This window comes from Sciurus vulgaris (genome assembly GCF_902686455.1).
Source record: "Sciurus vulgaris genome assembly, chromosome: 4".
In the NCBI taxonomy this organism is placed as follows: domain Eukaryota; kingdom Metazoa; phylum Chordata; class Mammalia; order Rodentia; family Sciuridae; genus Sciurus; species Sciurus vulgaris.
Window position 1 is genome coordinate 76665603 of NC_136464.1, and position 23670 is coordinate 76689272.

Consider the following 23670-nt stretch of genomic DNA (forward strand, 5'->3'; position numbering starts at 1 on the left):
AAGAGTCATGCAATTAATTTTCTCAGGGTATATGAAGATTGGTGACAGAGAGCCAATATTGCTCCAAGATGAATGATGGTAAACAAAGCAAGACACAGGTAACTATATCAACACATGTGTGAAGCCACACCTTCATCATCACAGGGATCTGGCAATATTAATTCACACTCACCACTGAAGCTATGCCACAGATATCCTTGGCAATTCTGAGAGATGCCTGAGGGGAAACCAACTGAAACAGACTCTCCTCCTAGGATTGACTCTGTGATATATCAGAAGCCCTTGTATGTCTCATATCTACAACACTGAGTGGCCACCTATCTTAAATTGAATAGAGGTTGATCAGCCTCATATTCTGGTCTCAGCAATGAGAATGACAGGAAAGTGCCAGAAGCTCAGGACAGAAGGACCTGGACTCTGAATGATGGCCATCAATTGAATGGAGACCAGAGGGGCAACAACATATTTCAATCTGTTGTATGGAGGTTAGTAAAACAGAGAAAAACTGTGTGTACTCAAAAGAGGGAGAAAGACACAGGCATGCTGGGATGTAGTCTGGTAAAATGCTGCAAACCTACAGTACTCCTACCAAGCACACATTGTGCAGGACCAGGCACCCATGTATGTTCAGACATAGTGGGAGGAAAATCTACAGTGAATTGGAGCACTGCATGCTCCTCACTCACTTGCTAAAACCTCTAGGTTTGAAATTGTAGTACAACTCAGTCCTCAGGCTCCCAGTGTGGCACAGTTTGTGAGAAAACTCCATTCATTTCCTCAATCATATTAATGGGTACAAGAAGAAGTAGTGAGCATGGATATTCCCCTGCAAGTTTCTGCATTCACTCAGCACACCCTGGACAAGTGAGCAGAGGGAATGAGGCTCCACTCTGTAATGTCATAGTAGCACTATTTGGGCACAAGTGACATAGGAACAAGAGGTACCACAGTTCTCTCACAAAAGTCCCCAAAGCTATTAGATTTTTAAGCAGAATTCATAAACAGATGAGTTTCTATTTAAAATACATCAGTCAGTGGACATCTGAAATTATGGTTGATGTTGCTCCTGGTTCTCGACAGGTAAGATCTCTGTGTTGGTCACATTATTTGTCTTCTTCTGTTCTGAATTACTATGATTGTTTGGTTTCCTTTCTTGTTTTTGCTTTGCTCTTTGGCTTTCCTGGAGTCTCTGTTTGATTTGTTTTCTGCACTTTTCTTCCTCTGTGTGTCTTCTCTCCCCACAACATTCTCCTTGTTACCATTGGTCCCTCTTTCTTGGAATTTAACTAAACTCATACCACATTTTGCAGTCAATTGTTCACTGATTTATCATTTCTCTTTTTCAGTGAGTGGAGGCATGATAGTTCTTTGAAATAAACATTTACTTGGAAGTTGAAGAATGGTTTACTTTTAAGTAGCGGCATGTCTGTTGGTGATTATCTATACATAAAGATGTGCTGGTGAGTAACACTGGAAATTTGATCATGCCCATTTGACCTTTTCTCACTGGCATATAACCCCTGCTCCTGGGACATCCAACAGAAAAAGAAGTTGTCTGAAAGGAACCAAATATAACAGTGAAAGAAAAAGGTATCCTAATACATGCACAATCCTGAGAATAAATATAAAGACTACATGACAACACAAGGCCTTAACACACATCCAAATGATCAAACATCACCAATATCTTCCTCCGTAGATTCATGGCCCTATATTTCCTGAAGGGTTGTGATAAATAATATTTATAGAAATACATTACTTTCCTGTCTGGGAAGGAAATGAATGGGGGAGTTATTGTTAGTTTCCTCAGAGCAAGTATCCCATCCTGCAAACTGATTTTCTGAAGGATAGTGGTGTATGTGTAAGTAGCCTCTGTCCAACTTTGACCTAGAAACTAAAGTAAGGCACAATGACATCTGAGACTTTGGCATTAGTGTCTGGTAATATGAAACTCACCTTTTGAGCTACCTTTTGACCAGCCTTTACAATGAATGCATTCAATGGTCATTACTACACTATTTGTTCAAAATTCTAACCAGATGTTAAGCTATAATATGTGTTTTTAACACAATGAAAAATAGGAGGTTATCCACTGCAAGCACAAGAAATCATCAGAAAACTGTGGCTCAACACAAAGATAACATTGATCTATGAAATACCATGGATCAGAAAGCAATTGTAGTTGTAAAGCAGGTTAAATTCTTTCTGACTTAGGTATGTAATGATGAGCTATGGATTTTAAGACTCTTCAGAAAATGAATTTCATTATTAAAACCAAAAAAATCTATAGGAAACCAATTTACAAACCTTTCCCCGCTTCTTCTTAGTACCATGAAGAGTTTTTACTGGATCCTCTGGTGTTACATCTGAATGAGACTCTGGTGAAAAATACACACATTTATTTAGGCTCCTCAGAACAGTTATGAAAGGCGATACTCTATCAGAATATAAAGGAAACCTTCTACTAATAATTTGTTTGTATGTTCTCAAATACACATTCACACTAAGCCTAAACATTAGAAGAAAATTCATATCAACATTTATATTGCTGTTGCAAAAGACTGGGTTTTGACCTGGGATGGAAGGCAGGACTTGTGCACACCTGACTAAAGCCATGCAACTGAGTTTCATTCCTAGAATTCTTATATAATTGAGACCCTGCCCCTGTACTGTGCCTAGGCTGGCATGATCCCCAACCTCCATGTTGCAACTTGGATTACAGAAGTGTTCAATGTTCCTATCATTTTTTGGTTTTGAAGGAAATACTTTTACTGAGTCAGAACTTCCTCAAACCCCTTGGGAATGCAATGACCATCACTGGATTCAATGGACATAAGTATTGCAGATGATTCAGCACCCAAAATAAATGAAAAACCCTCAGAAATTCATATTAAAAATACCTCAGACACCTGAGAATTCACTCTTCTCACTCTTCTCAATCTCAGAAGAGAAAATTTGAAACAACCCCTGTTCATCAATAGGACTTTAAAATTGCTGTTTTTTCAACTTTATAAATGAAGACCCTGTCTTTATATCTGACATATATTTTTATCCCTTCTGAAAAATATCTTCTCTAAAGACGCTCTCTGCTAAATGAGGACTGTTTCCCTCTGCCTGTCTTTCTGTGATTCTTTCTTTGGACTTCTGTAAGATTTCAAGCTTTTCTACTAGTGTAAACCTACACAGAGGGAGAGAATGTGACCATGAATTGAAGGACAAAAGCAGGACCCTGCATGGATGAAAACAAAGCTGATGTCAGAATGTAAGAACACATATCTCTAAAGTATGGTATAAGAATCATGTCATCCATCATATAATATTTCTGTGTTCCTTCCTCTATTTGCACTGCAAGTTCAGATGTAAACTGGTTCAATCATGGTCCCAGGAATTATATAATTCTTTTCTCATTAAAAGAACATGTGTACACTCATCAGATGAGATATGCAATTGTAGAATGACAGTTCAGAAATTATTTATCTCTGTCCATACCTTTGGGGGACATGGGCACACTGTTGATTCCTATATCCTCTGGCTTATCCATGTTGTCATTTCTTGATTCAGCCAAAGGAGAAGACATAAGACCCACATCTACCAAACAATGTATCAGAAGATAAATAGTGAGATGTGGTACTCACAAGGGAAAAGAAAATGAATGAACTGGAACAGATTTATCAGATACCATTGAACATTTTGAATTCAAGAACATCGAGGTATTTACCAAAATGACTACTTTGGTGTTCAAGGGTAAAATTTGCAATGCCCTCTGTTTAAAAAGGAGCCCAGTTTGACATATGTAAATTTCAAAAGACTTTTCCTGAGATGACTGTCTTAAGTAAAAATTAGCTCTCAAAGCAGGAGAATGGAGATCACTTAAAGCATACACCTTGTGCAAAACCAAGAACCTAGGCTAAAAATCAAAACCACAAGATCAACAAGGCAAAAATAGTTACTTTAATAAAATAGCCAATGTTTCTAGAATAATATAACTAATGTGTTGTAACACACAGACCAAATGCCTGGTACTTCTGGGGAGGACAAACATGTAGCTGCAGTTATCAAATGCTACCAGTCACCTTTCCTCTAGTAAAATCAGGACTAATATAAACTCAATTCTATACTGAATGCAAACACATGGAAGTAAGATGAAATGCTTTCTGTTTCTTCCTCAACAACCTCTTCCATTTGTCAAGAGACATGCTCAGCTTGAATGAAAGATTAATGCTTCCCATTGATCAACCTCTGTCCTGAAATATGATCCAGTGGCTCCTCCCTGCAATTTCTCTAAAGGAGGTTCATTGTCTGGCTGAGCCTAATGTACTCTTGGGAATCTGAGCCTGGGAATCACCTGAGAATAGGTTGGAATTGTAGAAACAAAGACTTGCTGAATCACAATGTGCTCTCTGGACATGGTCCCCAAAAGATGGCTCCCTTGTTGGCATGTTGCAGACTCTATTTATTGTCCTCCAGTTTCTCTCCCTTAATGTACTACTTAAAATATCACTGCAGGTAACTCATGTTCATGGCCCTCCATGTGAAGCTATGAAATGAGTTAACAACTTTCCAAAAGACTTTTTTCATCAAACTCTGACTTTGAGAATTCCTCCACAAATAATCTTTTTCCCTGACCTTCTGCTATTTCCATACCCAGGGAGTGCCATATCTCATAAGATAATATGATACACAAAGGTTGACCATAAGGGTGTGTATTTAATTATGATCAACACCATTTCTCTGTATGATTAGAATCAATTCAATGATTTTCTAACCATGACAAAGATAGAAAATGTTTTTAAAATTTATTCTACATCAAAAAAATTTTGGTCCTTGAATCTTTTAAATTTTGTTTTCTCATAACCTAAATATCTTACTCTTCCTCTTTCCAATATTTCCATTCAATGTACCTGCCTCTTCTATACACACTGACTTTCTTCCCGACCATTAATTTTTTGTACTCTGTGTCTTCCTTGCTTTCATCACTTGTTCTACTCTCCTCTTAATTATTTTTTTCTGAGCATCTCTAGGAGAACAACTGAAAAGTTACATTGTATACTAATAATCCTATTTAACATGATGGTTAAAACTAGGTTATTTCAATTCAAGACAGTGTCATATGCCCATTTCATCCACAATTAGAATATACTAGGACACAGGTTTTAGTAGTGGTTGTACATAATAAATACTTATCATATATATTTCTTACCTTCAACATAATCCTTTATCCTCTGCTCTCCTCCTTGTTTAGCTTTACCAGAGGATCGCTGAAATAAAGAACATGAAGTGTTTTCAGAAGACTCACAGAGACAGAAATATGTCTCATTCACAATTTAAAGAAAATAAAAATATATTTCTTTTGAATTTGTTGAGATAAAAGTAAGCAAAACCCTATGGGAAACTGAAACATCTTAAAACAACCCTCCTCCATACTCACCTGATCTGGGAAACTCCTATAATTACATGGAAACTGAGAGATTCATTCCAGAATGAAGCACAAGGAGATATACTCAGTGACAACCTAACAAATGATGTTCATATTTCCACATGAACCTCACTTCAACGAATATGATGCTCTTTAGCATCTCTTATCAATACAGGATATATAATTCAAAAAAAATTATGACAATTTCTTATGACAGCAATAGCTGTTATGCATTATTATATATTGAAGACAATTGAATCAAAGAATGACTTCGGAATCCGAGTGAGATACTTGGTGTTAAATGACAAGTTACAATACATTACATTAGACAGAAAGGGAACAGTGTTTCTGTTGGTTTATTTTGATCCCCTAGGGCTTAGAAGGCCAAAACTTCTTCTGTGAATCTGATGAACAAAAGTCAAAGCGCTGAAAAATATTTTTGTATATATTCCCATTACATGGCTGTTCATACCCATGGAGAACAGCATGCAAGTAGTTCCATTGAATAAAAAGTAATGAAGTGGAATTGCAGAAGGACACAGGTGGCACAGAAGAACACAGAACATAGTGAGTGCTCCTGATAGCTGAACCATGAAGTAGTGAATAGAGCCATGAATAGAAACCTAGGAGACACCTACAGAGAGCCAGTGACAAACTGAAGGTTAGGGATATTGTCTTTTAAAATAACCAAAGCATCAGTTGTGAAAGTAGTCTGCCGCACAGCTAGGGAAAAATGGTTGAGGTTCTGAGGGAAAGCTGCCCGTCTCAGGTGCTCAGTGGGAGAATCCTAGTGTTATCACCCAATCCCTATTCCACTGAAGTCCATCAGTTACAGCAAGAAGAGACTTGGATGCTGCTAGGATGTCAAGAATGTGATGTGCACTGACATTCTTCTGAGCAGTTTCTCATGGAGCAGGGTCAGGAGACTTCTTCACTAGAATTGATTTTTTTATGGATTCCTTCCTGGGATTACAGGAACCATGACCTCCCCCTGTTTTTTATCACAATGCCCAACTGTGACCAGAATTCACTGAGTCAGGATGTATACAGAAAAGGAGTCAGCTGGGTCTAAAAAATTAAGGCAGGCACAAATCTCCTCAGAGTTCTGGACAGCTGAAGAAAGGGACAGCAGTCAAATTTGGGAGAAAAGGGTCATGCACTTAATTTTCTCAGGGAGGGTATATGAAGACTGGTGACAGAAAGCCAATGTTGCTCCAAGAGGAATGCTAGTGCCCAAAGCTACACACAAATGAGTATATCAAAACATGTGTGAAGTCACAAACTCCATTCTCAAAGGGAGCTGGCAAATTTAATTCACACTTACCACTGAAGTTGTGCCACAGATGTCCCTGGCTATTCTGAGTTGCCTGAGGGGACACCAGCTAAAACAGGCTCGTCTCCTAGGATTGAATCTGTGAGATATCAGGAACCCTTGCAAGTCTCATATCCACAACACTGAATGACCACCTATCTTCAATGGAATAGAGGTTGATCAGCCTCATAATCTGGTCCCAGCAGTGAGAATGACAGGAAAGTGCCAGAAGCTTGGGAGAGAAGGACCTGGAGTCTAAAATTTGGCCATCAATTGAATGAAGGCCAGAGGAGCAACAACATATTTCAATCTGTTGTATGGAGTTTAGTAACGCAGAGAAAAACTGTGTGTACTTAAAAGAGGGAGAAAGACACAGTCCTGATGGAATGGGGTCTGGTAAAGTGCTGCAAGCTTACAGTACTCCTACCAAGTAAACATCTCACAGGACCAGGCACCCATGTATGTTCAGACACAGTGGGAGGAAAATCCACAGTGAATTGGAGCTCTGCATGCTCCTCACTCACTTCCTCAAAGCCTCTAGGTTTGAATTTGTAGTACAACTCAGTCCCCAGTCTCCCAGTGTGGCACAGTGTATGAGAAAGCTCCATTCATTCCTCAATCATATTCATGGGTACAAGAAGAAGTAGTGAGCATGGATATTCCTCTGAACGTTTCCACATTCAATCAGCACACCCTAGACATATTAGGAGAGGAAATGAGTCTCCACTCTGTTCTGTCAGGGTTGCCCTATTTGGGCTGGAGTAAAGAAGAAACAAGTGGAACCACAGTTTTTTAACAAAAGACCCCAAAACTATTGGATTATTAAGCAGAATTCCTAAACAGATGGGTTTCTATTTAAAATACATCAGCCAGTGGACATCTGAAATTATCGTTGATGTTGCTCCTGGATTCTTGATAGGTAAGATCTCTGTGTTGGTCACATTATTTGTCTTCTTCTGTTCTGAATTCCTGTGATAGTTTATTTTCCTTTCTTGTTTTGGCTTTTTTCTTTGACATTCCTGAAGTCTCTGTTTAATTTGTTTTCTGCACTTTTCTTCCTCTGTGTATCTTCTCTCCCCCCAACATTCTCCTTGTTACCATTGGTCCCTCTTTCTTGGAATTTAATTAAACTTGTACTGCATTTTGCAGTCACTTGCTCACTGATTTATCATTTCTCTTTTTCAGTGAGTGGAGGCATGGTGGTTCTTTGAAATAAACATTTACTTAGAAGTTGAAGAATGGTTTACTTCTAAATAAAACCACAAGACAAAACAAGGCCTTAACACACATTCAAACTATCAAAATTCATCAATACCTTCCTCCATAGATTCATAGTCTTACATCTCCTGAAGGAATGTGATAAATAATATTTACACATTTACATTACTTTCTGCCTGGGAAGGAAATGAATGGGGGAGTTATTGTTGTTTCCATAGAGCAAGTGTCCCATCCTGGAAGCTGATTTTCCAAAGGGCATGTAGGTACGTGTAAAATGCTCCTGCCCTACTTTGACATAGACACTGAAGTCAAGGCAGAATGACATCTGCGACCTTGACATTAGTAACTGGTAATATGAAACTCACCCTTTGTGACACTGGGATTGACCAGGCTTTACCATGAATGCATTCATTGGCCATTACTACACTATTTGTTCAAAATTCCATCCAGATTTTAAGTTCTTATATATGTTGTTAACAAAATGATAATACAGGGAGATTATCAACTGCAAGCACAAGAAATCATCAGAAAACTGTGCCTCAACACAAATACAACATTGTTCTATAAAATACCATGGATTCAGAAAGCAATTGTAGTTGTAAACCCAGTTAAATGCTTTCTAACTTAGGTGTGTAATGATGATCTATGGATTTTAAGACTCTCCAGAAGTTGAATTTCATTATTAAATCAATGAAATATATAGGAAACCAAGTTTTCAAACCTTTGTCCGCTTCTTCTTAATACCATGAAGAGTTTTTGCCCGATCCTCTGGTGTTACATCTGAATGACATTCTGGTGACAAATACACAACTTTACTTAGGCTCCTAGAACAATTATATGGGGTACTCTATCCGAATAGAAAGGAAACCCTCTACTAATAATTTGTACATTCCCAAATACACGTTCACAATAAGCCTAAATTTTTGATGAGTGTTCATCTCTAAATTTATATTGCTCTTTCATGGGGCTGGGTATTGACCTTGGATTGAATGCAGAGCTTGTGCGCACCTGACTAAAGCCATGCAACTGAGTTTCATTCCCAAACTTCTTATAGTATTTCCAGACCCTGCCTAGTACTGTGCATAGGCTGGCTTGATGCTCCCTGTGTTGAAACGGGGATTGCAGAAGTGTTGAATGTTCCTATCATTTTTTGGCTTTAAAGAAAATACTTCTACTGAGCCAAAGCTTCCCCAGTCCACTTGGGAATGCAATGACAATCACTAGATTCAATGGGCATAAGGATTGCAGATGATTCAGCACCCAAAATAAAAAACCCTCAAAAATGTATATTAAATATACAACAGACATCTGAAAATTCACTTTTCACTCATCTCTATCTGATAATAGAAAAGTTGAAACAAACCCTGTTCATTATTACAACTTTTTAATTGATATGTTTATAACTTTATAAATGATGATTGTCCCTAATATCTGACAAATTTTTTATTCCTTCTGAAAAATGTCTTCTCTAAAGACTCTCTGTGCTAAATGAAGACTCTTTCCCTCTGTCTGTGTTTCTGTGACTCTTTCTTTAAGCTTCTGTAAGGTTTCAAGCTTTTCTAACAAAGTAAACCTACACTGATGGAGAGACATGTGACCATGAATTGAAGGACAAAAGAGGGACCCTGCATCAATGAAAACAAAGCTGATATCAGAATATAAGAACACATAGATCTAACATATGGTATAAGAATCATTTCACCCATCATATTATATTTGTGTGTCCCTTCCTCTACTTGCACTGCAAGTTCAGATGTAAACTGTTTCAATCATGGTCCCAGGGATTATACAGTTCTTGTCTCATTAAAAGAACTTGTGTGCACTCATCAGATCTGATATGCAATTGTAGAATGACAGTTGAGAAAAATATTTTTCTCTGCCCATACATTTGGGGGACATGGGCACACTATCGATTCCTATGTCCTCTGGTTTAGCCATGTTGTCATTTCTTGATTTAGCCAAAGGAGAAAACATAAGACCCACATCTACCAATCAATGTATCAGAAGATAAATAGTGAGATGTGGTACTTGCAAGGGAAAAGAAAATGAACTGAATTGGAACAGATTTATCAAATATCACTGAACATTTAGGGTTCAAGAACATTGAGGTGTTTACCAAAATGACTATTCTGGTGTTCAAGGGTAAAGCTTGCAATGCTCTCTTTTTAAAAAGGAGTCCAGTTTAACAAATGTGAGTTTCTAAAGACTTTTCCTGAGATGACTTTTATGTCAAATTGCTCTCAAACATGGAGAATGGAGCTCAGTTAAAGCACACACCTAGTGCATGCCCAGGACCCTAAGCTATATAAAAAACAACACCAAACCAAAAATTAAAAAAAAAAAAGCTCTCTTTAATGAAACACTCAATTTTCTAGAATAATATGCACCTCATGTCAAAAAATAATGAGATATAACACAGAAACCAAATGCCTGGTACTTCTGGCAGGTGAAACATGTAGCTGTAGTTATCAAATGATACCAGTCCCCATTTCTCCAGTAAAATCAAGACTAATGTAAATTCAATTCTCTACTGAATGCAAATACATGGAAGCAAGATGAAATGCTTTCCTTTTCTTCCACAATACCCTCTTACAATTGTCAAGAGATGTGCTCAGCTTGAATGCAATATTAATGCTTCCTGTTGATCAACCTCTTTCCTGAAATATGATCCAGTGGCTCCTCCATGAGATTTTTCTAAAGGGAGGTCCACTGTCTGGCTAAGCCTAATGTATTCTGGGGAATTGGAGTGTGGGAATCACCTGAGAATATGTTAGAATTGTAAAACAAAGACTTACTGAATCACAATGTGCTATCTGGACATGGTCCCCAACAGATGGCTCACTCACATGTCAGTGTGTTGTAGTCTCTATTGTCTTTCAGTTCCTCTACCTTAATGTACTACTTAAAATATCACCGCAGATAACTCTGGTTCATGTCCCTCCATGTGAAGCTCTATAATAAGTTAGTAACTTTCCAAAAGACTTTTTCATTAAACTCTGACTTTGAGAATCCCTCCACAAACAATCTTTATCTCTTACCCTGCTATTTACTGACCCTGACAGTGCCATATCTCATAAGTTCAATGTGATACACACAGGTTGACCATATCAGTTTGTTTTTTAATTATGGTCAACACATCATTTCTCCGTGTGATCAGAATCAATTCAATGATTTTCCAAGCGTCACAAAGACAGAAAAAGTATAAAAAATTCCTCTACATCTCAAAAAAAATTTGGTCCGTCAAACTTTTAAATTCAATGTTTTCTCACAAATTGAATGTTTTACTCTTTCCTCTTTCCAATATTTGCCTTCAAAGACCCTCCCAACACTGTAGAAATTGAATTTTTTCACCAACACTAATTTTTTTACTCTGTGTCTTCCTTGCTTTCATCAGTTTTTCTACTCTACTCTTTCTTTTCTCCAAAATTATTTTCTTCTGAGCATCTCTTGGAGAACAACTGATAAGTTACATTGTATATCAATAACCCTCATTTAACATGATGGTTAAAACTACTGCTCTAAAATTTATTCCCTCTAGATTATTTCAACTCAAGACAGTGTCATAAGCCCATTGCATCAATTAGAATATACTAGGACAAAGATTGTAGTAGTGGTCCCACATACAAAGTGCTTATCATATATATTGCTTACCTTCCACATGTTCTTTTATCCTCTGCTCTCCTCCTTGTTTAGCATTACCAGAGGATTGCTGAAATGAAGAACATGAAGCTTTTTCAGAATACTCACAGAGACAAAAATATTTCTCAATCACAATTTAAAGAGAAATACAAATATATTTCTTTTGAAAACTGTGAGATAAAAGTAAGTAAACCCCCAAGGAAAACTGAAAACTTCAGAGCAGAAACTCATCCATGCTCACCAGATTCTGGGAAACTCTTGTTATCATATGGAAACTGAGAGTTTCAATCCAGTATGAAGCACAAGGACACATATTCACTGACAACCTACTAACTGATGTTCATATTTCCACAAGGACCTCACTTCAACAACCCTGATGCTCTTTAGCATCTCTCACCAATAAAGGATATTTATTTCAAACTGATTTTGACAATTTTTTATGTCAGCAAAAGGAATTATGCATCATTATATATTGAAGACAATTGAATCAAAGAATGACTTTGGAATCCAAGTGACATAAATGGTGTAAAACAACAAGTTGCAATGCATTATGTTAGACAGAAAGGGAACAGTGTGTCTGTTGGTTTATTTTGATCCTCTAGGGCTTAGAAGGCCAAAACTTTTTCTGTGAATCAGATGAACAAAAGTCATAGCACTGCAAAATATGTTTGTATATATTCCCATTACATGACTGTTCATACCCATGGAGAACAGCATGCAAGTAATTTCATTGAATAAATAATAATGAAGTGGAAATGCAGAAGGACACAGTGGCACAGTAGAACACAGAACATAGTGAGTGCTCACTGGTTGGTGTGCAGCTGCACCATTAAGTGAATACAGCCATGGACAGAACCCTAGAGGGCAACTGCAGAGAGCCAGTGACAAAATGAAGGTCAGGGATATTGCCTTTTAGAATAACCAAAGCATCAGTTGCAGAAATGGCATGCTGCAGTGCCAGGGAAAACTGTCTGAGTTGCTGAGGGAAAGCTGCCTTCTGGGGTGCTTAGTGGGAGAATCCCAGAATTATCACTCAATCCCTACTCCACTGAAGTCCATCAGTTGCAACAAGAAGAGACTTGGATTCTGCCTAGGATGTCAAGAATGTGATGTGCACTGACATTCTTCTGAGCAGTTTCTCATGGAGCAAGGTCAGGAGACTTCTTCACTAGAATTGATTTTTTCATGGATTCCTTCCTGGGATTATAGGAACCATGATCCTGTTTTTTATCACAATGCCCAACTGTGACCAGAATTCACTGAGACATGATGCATTCAGACAATGTATGAAGCTGGATCTAAAAAAATTAAGGAAGGCACAAATCTCCTCAGAGCTCTGAACAGCTGAAGAAAGGGACAGCTGTCAAATTGGGGAGAAAAGTGTCATGCACTTAATTTTCTCAGGTGACAGAAAGCCAATGTTGCTCCAAGAGGAATGCTGGTGCCCAAAGCTACACATAGGTGAGTATATCAACACGTGTGAAGTCACAACCTCCATTCTCACAGAGAGCTGGCAAATTTAATTCACACTCACCACTGAAGCTGTGCCACAGACATCCCTGGCAATTCTGAGAGATGCCTGAGGAGAAACCACCTGAAACAGGCTCTCCTCCTAGCATTGACTCTGTGAGGAATCAGGAATGCTTGCATTTCTGATATCTACAAAACTGAGTGGCCACCTATCTCTAAGGGAATCGAGGTTGAGAAGCCTCATAGTCTGTTCCCAGCAGTCAGAATGACAGGGATGTGCCAAAAGCTCAGGACAGAAGCAGTTTGAATATGAAATTTGGTCATCTATTGAATGGAGTCCAGTGAGCAACCTCCCTTTTCAAACTGGTGCATTGAGTTTAGTAGCACAAAGTAAAACCTGTGTACTGCCACAAAGGAGAAGGACACAGGACTGCTCAGATGGTGTCTGATAAAATGCTGAAAGCTTGCAGTACTCCTACCAAGCACACATCTTGCAGGACCAGGCACCCATGTATGCTCAGTTATGAGCACTGCATGCTCCTAACTCACTTATGCAAGTCCTCCTTGTGTAGAAACTCTACTACAACTCAGTCCCCAGGCTCCCAGTGTGGCACGGTTTATGAGAAAGCTCCATTTATTTCCTCAATCATATCATGGGATCAAGTGGAAGTACGAGAATGGATATTCCTCTGCAAGTTTCCACATTCAATCAGCACACCCTGGGCAAGTGAGCAGAGGGAATGAGGCTCCACTCTGTACTGTCATGGTTGCCCTATTTGGGCTCAAGTAAAGAAAGAACTAAAGGAACAACAGTTCTTTCACAGAAGCCCCAAAGCTCTTGGATTATTAAGCAGAATTCCTAGACAGATGCGTGTCTATTTGAAATACATCAGCCAGTGGATATCTAAAATTATGGTTGATGTTGCTCCAGGATTCTTGACAGGTAAGGTCTCTGTGTTGGTCACATTATTTGTCTTCTTCTGTTCTGAATTACTATGATTGTTTGGTTTCCTTTCTTGTTTTTGCTTTTCCCCTTGGCTTTCCTGGAGTCTCTGATTCTTTTTCTCCACTTTTCTTCCACTGTGTGTCATCTCTCTCCACAACATTCCCCTTGTTACCTTTGTTCCCTCTGTCTTGGAATTTAGCTAAACTCCCATCCCATTTTGCAGTCACTTGCTCATGATTTTTCATTTCTTTTTATCTGTGGTGGAGGCATGGTGGTCCCTCGAAATAAACATTTACTTGGAAGTTGAAGAATTGTTTACTTCTAAGTAGCAGCAGATGCCAGTGGTGATTATACATAAAGATGTGCTGGTGAGTAACCCTAGAACTTTGGTCATGCCCATTTGACATTTTTTCACTGACATATAATCCCTGCTTCTGAGTCATCCAACAGAGAAAGCAGTCATCTGAAAGGACCCAAATATAAAAGTGGAAGAAAAAGCTATGCTAATGCATGCACAATCCTGAGAATAAGTATAAAGATCACTAGACAAAAGAATGCCTTAACACACATTCAAAATATTAAAATTCACCAATACCTCCATCCATAGATTCATAGTCTTACTTATTCTGAAGAGATGTGATAAATAAAATTTACACAATTATATTTCTTTCCTACCTGGGAAGAATATGAAAGGGTGAGTTATTGTTAGTGCCCTCAGAGGAAGTGTTTTAGCCTGGAAGCTGATTTTCCAAAAGCAGTTGGGTATGTGTAAGGAGCCTCTGCCCTCCCTTGACCTAAACACTGACTCAAGGCACAATGACATCTGTGACCTTGACATTAGTGACTGGTAATATGAAATTCACCCTTTGAGCCACTGGAATTGACCAGTCTTTACCATGAATGCATTCATTGGCCATTACTACATTGTTTGTTCAAAATTCCATCTGGATTTTAAGCCCTTATATTTGTTGTTAATACAATGATGATAGAAGGAGGTTATCAACTGCAAGCACAAGAAATCATCAGAAAACTGTGCAACACCAAGGGTAACATTGATCTATAAACTACTACGGATTCAGAAAACAATTGTAGTTGTAAACCCATTTGAAATGCTCTCTGACTTAGGTATGAAATGATGATCTATGGATTATAAAGCTATTCAGAAATTGAATTTTGTTACTAAAGCAAGGAAAACTATAGGAAACCAGAAAGTTAAAAAGACAAGTTTACAACCTTTGCCACTTCTCCTTAGTGCCATGAAGAGTTTTTGCCCCATCCTCTGGTGTCACATCTGAATGAGGTTTCTGGTGACAAATATACAAATTTACTTAGGCTCCTCAGAACAGTTATAAAAGGGGGTTCTCCATCAGAGTTGAAAGGAAACCCTCTAATATTAATTTATTTGTAACTTCCCAAATACACATTTATAATAAGCCTAAATTTTAGATGACTATTCATGTCAAAATTTATTTTACTCTTGCATGAGGCTCAGAATAGTCCTGGGACTGAATGCAGAGCTTGTGCACACCTGGATAAAGCTCTGCACCTGAGTTTCATTTCTAGGCCTTCTATAGTATTTTGAGACCCTGCCCCTGTACTGTGTCTAGGCTGGCTTTAATACCCCCACTGTTGTAACTGGGATTGCAGAAATATTCAATGATCCTAGCACTTATTGACTTTGAAGGAAATACTTCTACTGAGCCAAAACTTCCCCAAACCACTTGGCACTGACAATCACTGGATTCAAAGGACATGAGGATTGTAGAAGATTCAGCACCCAAGGTAAATGTACCCTCAGAAATTAATTTTTAAAATACCATAGACACATGGCTATTAACACTTGTCATTCTTCTCTATCTCAGAATAGAAACTTTAAAAAAAAATCCTGTTCATCAATATGACTTTCCAAATTGATATTTTTACTTTGAAATGAAGACCCTGTCCCTTATAGCTGACATGCTTTTTTGAATCCTTCTGAAAAATGTCTTCTCTAAAGATTCTGTCTGCTGAATGAAGACTACTTCACTGTTACTATCTTTCTGTGATTCTTTCTTTGGGCTTCCATAAATTTTCAAGTTTTTCTACTGGGCCATAATGATGCAAATTGTACACTGATTCTTTATGTATATATCCCTTGAGCTTCACACAGGAGACCATTCATTCACCACATCTGTCAGTGTTATTTATATCTTTAACCTCACATTTAGTTTGTGATTTTCTTGTAAGTACAAACAGAGATAAATTTTGTGTGGATGATTTTTCTACAAGTCAAACTGGGCTGAGAGTTAAAGTATCAGGATATCAGCCAAACTAAATAGTGGATGAGATCTTGGAAGGCCTTACAAGAGAGAATGGCAGCTCTTAATTTTCAATGGAGTCAGTTTTTTTCTAAAATATTCTGAATGGTGATGAGGATTGCCAGAGGATAGGGGAGACTAAGGAAATAATAAGGACAATCAAACAGAACACATCCTATGAAAGTTTCCTATATAAGGTTAATAAGTTCAGGAATGAATAATCTCAAAGAGTGGTTCACAGATGTATGTGCACCAGAACAAAATTAATCTATGTTATGGGTGTGATGGAGATGAGTGGTATAAGCATATGTGGGAAAAAAATGAATAAGTAGAAGGCAGAAGTGCAATACAAACAGGACTTTGACTTCAGTGGAAGTAATATATCCAGGATCAGTTATGTGTGAAGAAAGAAGTTTCCCTAGTGAATGAAAATACAAACCTGGGTGTGTGGAAAGGAGTCTCTGTTCACAACTAAATAAAACCAAACATATCAGATGAGATGGGAAATGAATTCCTTGAACTGTTTAAGTGACTTCTGTTTATCTTTGGTTATGTTTTGATGCACCTTTCTATTTTGAGGGAAATCATCTAGGTGTTTTATTTGGAATGTCCTGCAAGTAGTATCTATGAGACTCCTAAACTTGTAAGAGAGATCTGGACATAAATCTCAGTGTTAAAGCACATAATTAGCATGCAAAAGGGAATGAGATTTAATTTCAATTATAGACAACAAAAAGAACAGAAGACAAAAGGCTACAAACAAGAAAAAGTCTGGACATGCAGTATAATTCATAGTGACTTCTCTGGATCCTGAATCATTGTTCTTTACACTGTACAACACCAAATCTAACAGTATAGGGGAAATACAGTAGAGTAAATCTGTCATGGCTTTCCTGTGGACATATGAATCCAGAACAGTGAATCTTCTTATCCTGTATATTCACAATTCATCTAAAATCATATATTATTTAACTTTGTTAATATGATCCTGACCACATGAATTATCATACACACAATGTAAAGTGTGAACATATGTACAACACACACAAATCAAGTACTCAATAGACTGGGTGTCATATTGGAAAGAATATTATTTAAATGATGAGCTACCATATTTACTAGATTGCTGTCAAACTCCTAAGATCACAAAAAGCTTTTGCATCACTCATATAAAAGTTTATATTGGTGCCCTCTGTCCACCTCTCCAGTAAAGATTTATAAATATTGGGGGGGGGGGGGATTAATGTGTAATCATTCATCTCTGTGATGTCCTAAGAATGTAGTGACTCCAACATAGAAAAGAGAAGGCAGATGTATCTGAGAAAAAAGTATTTGACTGGTCTTTAATGAAGAACTACCATTAAAACTCATGAAATTATTCCAAAAACTAGGAAAGGAGGGAAGCCTTCCAATCTCATTACAAGAAGCTTGTATAATCCTGATAGCCAAATCACAGAAAGACATGCAGGGAAAGAAAACATCAGACCACTATCCTTGATGAATATAGATGCAAAAATTCTCCATAAAATACTGGCAAATTACATTCAAAAACACATTAGAAAGACAGTGCACCATGATAAAGTGGGTTTCATTTGAGGATGTGAGGTTTTTTCAACATACAGAAATCAAAAATGTAACACATCACATAAATAGACTTAAGACAAGAACCACAGGATCATCTCATGAGATACACAATAACCATTTCACCAAAAAATTTGGCATACATTCAATTTAAGTGCATAGGAAAAACTTAAGTTAGTTGAAACATACCTCAATGTTGCAAGAGCTAGAGAGGACAAACCCTATGTCAACATCTTTCTCCATGGACCCAAACTAAAGGTATTCCCTCTAGAACAGAAACAAGGAAGGAATGGCCACTGTTACAACCTCCAATCAATATTGTCCATAAATTTTTAGCCAGAGTAATTAGGCAAATGAAAAAAATTAAGAGAATATGAATAGGAAAACAAGAGTTCAAAATACCATTTTGCCCATGATATGATTCTATATTTATAAGACCCAGTAAACTCCACCAGTCAACTCCTAGAATTTATAAATGAATTGGGCAAAAGTAGCAGGATAGAACATTAATGCCAGAAATTATTTACATTCCTATAAGCCAAAGATGAATCAGCTGAAAGAGAAATTAGAAAAACCAGAACAGTTAAAAGAACTTTCAAAAAATAAAAGTTAGGAATAAAGGTAACAAAAGAGGGGAACAGCATTTTCAATGAAAACTGTAGACCAACAGAAAGTAATTCAGGAAGCTCTGAGAAGTTGGAAAGAGCTCTAGTGTCCTTGGACAGGCTGAATTACTATTGTCAAAATGGCCATATTAGGAAAAGCAGGACACAGACACCTAATCCACAGGAAATTAAATAAAAAACCAGTAAATGGGTGGCTGGAGAGATAGCTCAGTTGGTAGAGTGCTTGCCTTTCAAGTATAAGGTCCTGAGTTCGATCCCCAGTACCACAAAAGAAAAAAAAAAAAAAACCAGTAAATGGGATGACATTAAATTGAAAAACCTTCTCTATAGTAAAAGTAACATTTCAAAGAGTATGAAGGGAGAGCTTGCTGAATAGAAAAAGTCTTTCCCAACTGCACATCAGATAAAGTGCAAATTTCCAGGATATACAATATCTCAGAAAGCGGAACACCAGAAAACAAACAGCCAGTCTGTAAATAAATGATGGAACTGAGCAGACACTGTCTCAAAGAAATAAGAATGACCAACATATCTGTGAAAAAATATAACCTCACTAGTAATCAGAGGAATCCAAATTAAAACTGGACAGAGACTCCATCTCACTTGCATTGGGATGCAATGATCAAGCATTCAAATAGCCACTAAAGTGAGCAGGGATGCGGGGTCAAGCATGCACTCACACATTGCTAGCCTGACAGCAAATTACTGCAAGCAATTCTGGGAAGTAGTATAAGATTTCTCAGAAAACTGGGAAATTGAACCATATGACCCAGAATCCAACTCCTCAGTGTATATCCATAAGATTTAAAATTAGCATGCACAGTGACACAGCCCCTTCAACAATTATAGCAGCCCCATTCACCATAGCTAAGCTCTTGAAACTAACCACATGCCATCAACTGAAAAAACAGATAAAAGAAACTGTGGTATATAAAAATAATGGAATATTAATCAGTCATATGGAGGAATGACTTCATGGGCATTTTTCAGTAAATGGATGGTTTGGGAGCATGTACTAAGTGAAACAAGGCAATTCAAAACCAGAGTTTGAATATTGTTGTTGGTATGTGTTAGCCGCCACAATGTGGGGAGGGAAAGAAGTAAAGTTCAATAGATATAACTAATGGGAATGAAGGGATGGATGGAGAGATAGGAAAGGAAATACAGTAGACTAAATCATGTCTTCATGATAATATACATGATAAATAATGACTTCCAGCATCAAGTCCACCCACAGGGATGGGAACTTAATTAGAATAAAGTATATCCCATGATTGTATCATTTTATCAAAATGATTTTTCTCTCATGAATAACTTAGAAGAATCAACATACATGAAAACATTTTTCCTTATCCTTGTACATATTTATATTTCATCATGTGTGCAAACATGAACATTGGACTTTACTATGTCAAATCTTTCCCTCAGATTTAGAAGAAGAAAATGAGAATTAGGAAGACAAAGAGTGCCAACAGTTCACATGTTAAATATATTACTTTTGAGAGAATAGTTATATGAAAATTTACCAGAGTGGAAGTATCCTTATATTCTTCATCCCAACTAATTTCTTTGGAAGAATATCCTGCTTTGTAGTGGTAGGACTGGATGGGTTTGGAAGAAAGATATAAACAAATATTCATATATTTATATAGTATACACTTAATCATTCATGATACAAGCAACATGTAATTACCTTCAAGTCAGGAATTTTTTCTTGTAACACTGAAAAGCAAATGGCACATATATCACTGAACGACAATAGGACAAACCACTTACATGTTCCTCCTGAATCACTACACAGCTGAAACACATGCTTAGGTTTGAGGATAATTAGTTTCTGTGAGTTTGCTTCTTTGTTGTTACTACAGTCAGGTGGTCAATTAAAAAAGAAAGAGGTTATCCACTGCAAGCAGGAGAAATCATCAGAAAACTGTGCCTCAACACAAAGACAACATTGATCTCTAAATACCATGGATCATGAAAGGAATTGTACTGGTAAACACAGTTGAAATACATTCTGACTTAGGTATGAATTGATGATCCATGGATTCAAAGATTATTCTGAAATTGAATTCCATTATTAAAGGAAGGAAGACTATAGAAAACCAAGAAATTAAAACAGACAGGTTTACAACCTTTGCCCGCTTCTTCTTAGAAACATGAAGACTTTTGTCCCATTCTCTGGTGTCACATCTGAATGATGGTTCTGGTGACACATATAGAAGATTTACTTAGGCTCCTTATAGAAATTATAAAAGGGGTACTCTATGAGATTGGAAAGAAAACCCTTTACTAATAATTTCTTTGTACATTCCCAAATAAACATTCACAATAAGTCTAAATTTTAAAAGAATATTCATATAAAAATTTATATTTCTGCTGATTAGGGCAGGGAATAGATGTGGAATTGAATGCAGGGCTTTTTCATTCCTAGGCCTTTTAGAGTATTTCAAGACCCTGCCTCTGTACTGTGCCTAGGCTGGCTTGAATCACGCCCTGTTGTAACTGGGATTGCAGAAGTGTTCAATGTTCCTAGCATTTATTGACTTGGGAGGAAATACTTCTGCTGAGCCAGAACTTCCACAAACCACTTGGGAAGACAATGGCCATCACTGGATTCAATGGACATAAGGATTTCAGAAGATTCAGCACTCAAGGTAAAAAAAACCCTCAGAAAAGAATTTTTAAAATACCACAGACACATGACAATTCACACTCTTCACTCATCTCTATCTCAGAATAGAAAATTTAAACAAACCCTGTTCATCAATATGACTAAATTGATTTTTTACAAGTTTATAAATGAAAACGCTGTCTCTTATATTCGACATGCATTTTTATCCTTCTGAAAAATATCTTATCTAAAGACTCTCTCTGCTGAATGATGACTCTTTCCCTGTTTCTGTCTTTCTGTGATTCATTCTCTGAGCTTCCATAAGCTTTCAAGTTTTTCTACCAATGTAAACCTACACTGAGGGAGAGAAATGTGACCATGGAATTGGGGGAAAAAAGCGGGAACCTGCATGGATAAAAAGAGCTAATGTCAGAATGTAAGTGAACATAGCTCTGAAGTACTGTATAAGAATCATGTCATCCATTATATAATATTTCTGTGTCCCATCCTCTATTTGCACTGCAAATTCAGATGTAAACTGTTTCAATCATGTCCCAGGAATTGTACAATTTTCTATTGAAAGAACTTGTGTGCACTCATCATATGGGATATGCTATTGTACAATGACAGTTCAAAAACATTTTCCTCTGCCCATACCTTTGGGGGACATGAGGCACAACTGCCAAATTCCTTATCCTGTGGTTTAGCCATGTTGTCATTCTTGATTCAGCCAAAGGAGAAGACATAACACTCACATCTACCAAACAATGTATCAGAAGATAAATAGTGAGATGGGGTACTCACAAGGGAAAAGAAAATGAACTGAATTGGAACAGATTCATCAGATATCATTGACACTTAAGTTAAAGAACATTGAGGGTGTTTACCAAAATGACTATTTTGGTGTTCGAGAGTAAAGTTAGCAATGCCTTCTGTTGAAAAAGGACCCCAGTTTAACAAGTGTGAGTTTCTAAATACTTTTCCTGAAATGTCTGTCTTATAGTAAAATTAGCTCTCAGACAAGGAGAACATGGTGCTCAGTAAAAGCATATACCTAGTGGAAACCCAGGACCCTAGGCTAAGTAGCAAACACTACCAAAGCAAAAATTCAAAAATAAGTATCTTTAATAAAACAGTCAATGGTCCTAGAATAATATATGAACCTATGTGTTCAATAACTAGTGTGATGTAACACAGAGGCCAAAAGCCTGGTACTTCTGGGGAAGAGAAACAAGTAGCTGCAGTCATGTAATGCTACCAGTCCCCATTCCTCCAGTAAAATCATGACGACTATAAACTCATCTCTCTACCTAATGCAAATACACAGAAGCAAGATGAGATGCTTTCTGTTTTCTTCCACAATTACCCTCTTCATTTGTCAAGAAATGTGCTCAGTTTGAATGCAAGACTAATGCTTCCCTTTGATCAACCACTGTCCTGAAATGATGATCCAGGAGCTACTCACTGAGAATTTCTCTAAAGGGAAGTCCATTGTCTAGCTACTCCTAATGTACCCTGGGGAATAGGAGCATAGGAATCACCTGAGAAATACATTAGAAATGTAGAAACAAAGACTTGCTGAACCAGAATGTGCTTCCTGGACTTGGTCCCCAACAGATGGCTCAATCACATGTTGGCATGTTATAGTCTGCTATTGACTGTCTTCCAGTTCCTTACATTATGGTACTACTTAAAAATATCCCGCAGATAACTCTGGTTCATGTCCCTCCATGTGTAGCTCTATAATGAGTTAACAACTTTCCAAAAGACTTTTCAATCAAATTCTGGCTTTGAGAATCCCTCCACACAATCTTTTTCTCTTACCCTCTGCTATTTACTGATCGCAGACAGTATCATATCTCATAAGTTTCAATGCATGCACACAGATTGATCATATGGGTTTGTTATATGGTCAACACACTATTTCCTCTGTGTGATCAAATTGATTCAAAGATTCTCTAACCTGACAAAGAGAGAAAAAATTATATAAAAAAATTCCTCTACAAACACCCCCCCCAATTTTGGTGCTTGAAAACTCTTAAACTCAATGTTTTCTCACGACTTCAATGTCATGCTCTTCCTCTTTCCAATATTTGCCTTCAATGCCCCTCCTCCACTGTACATACTGACTTTCTTCACAACATGAATTTTTTGTACTCTTTTCTTTCTGCTTCATCACCTGTTTTAACACTCCTCTTTCTTGTTCTCCAAATTTTTTTTCTTCTTGAGCATCTCTTGGAGAACAACTGATAAGCTACATGTATACCAATAACCCTCATTTAACCTGATGGTGAAAACTACTACTCTGAAATTTATTTTAGATAATTTCAATTATCTAATTCTAGAAAATTTCAATTCAAGACATTGTCATATTCCATTTCAATCAACAATTAGAATATACTAGAGACAGGTTTTAACAGTGGTCCCACAAAATAAATGCTTATCCTATAAATTTCTTACCTTCTATATATGTATTATCTTCTCTACTTCAGATTAGCATCACCAGAGGAATGCTGAAATCAAGAACATGAAGCTTTTTCAGATGACTCAC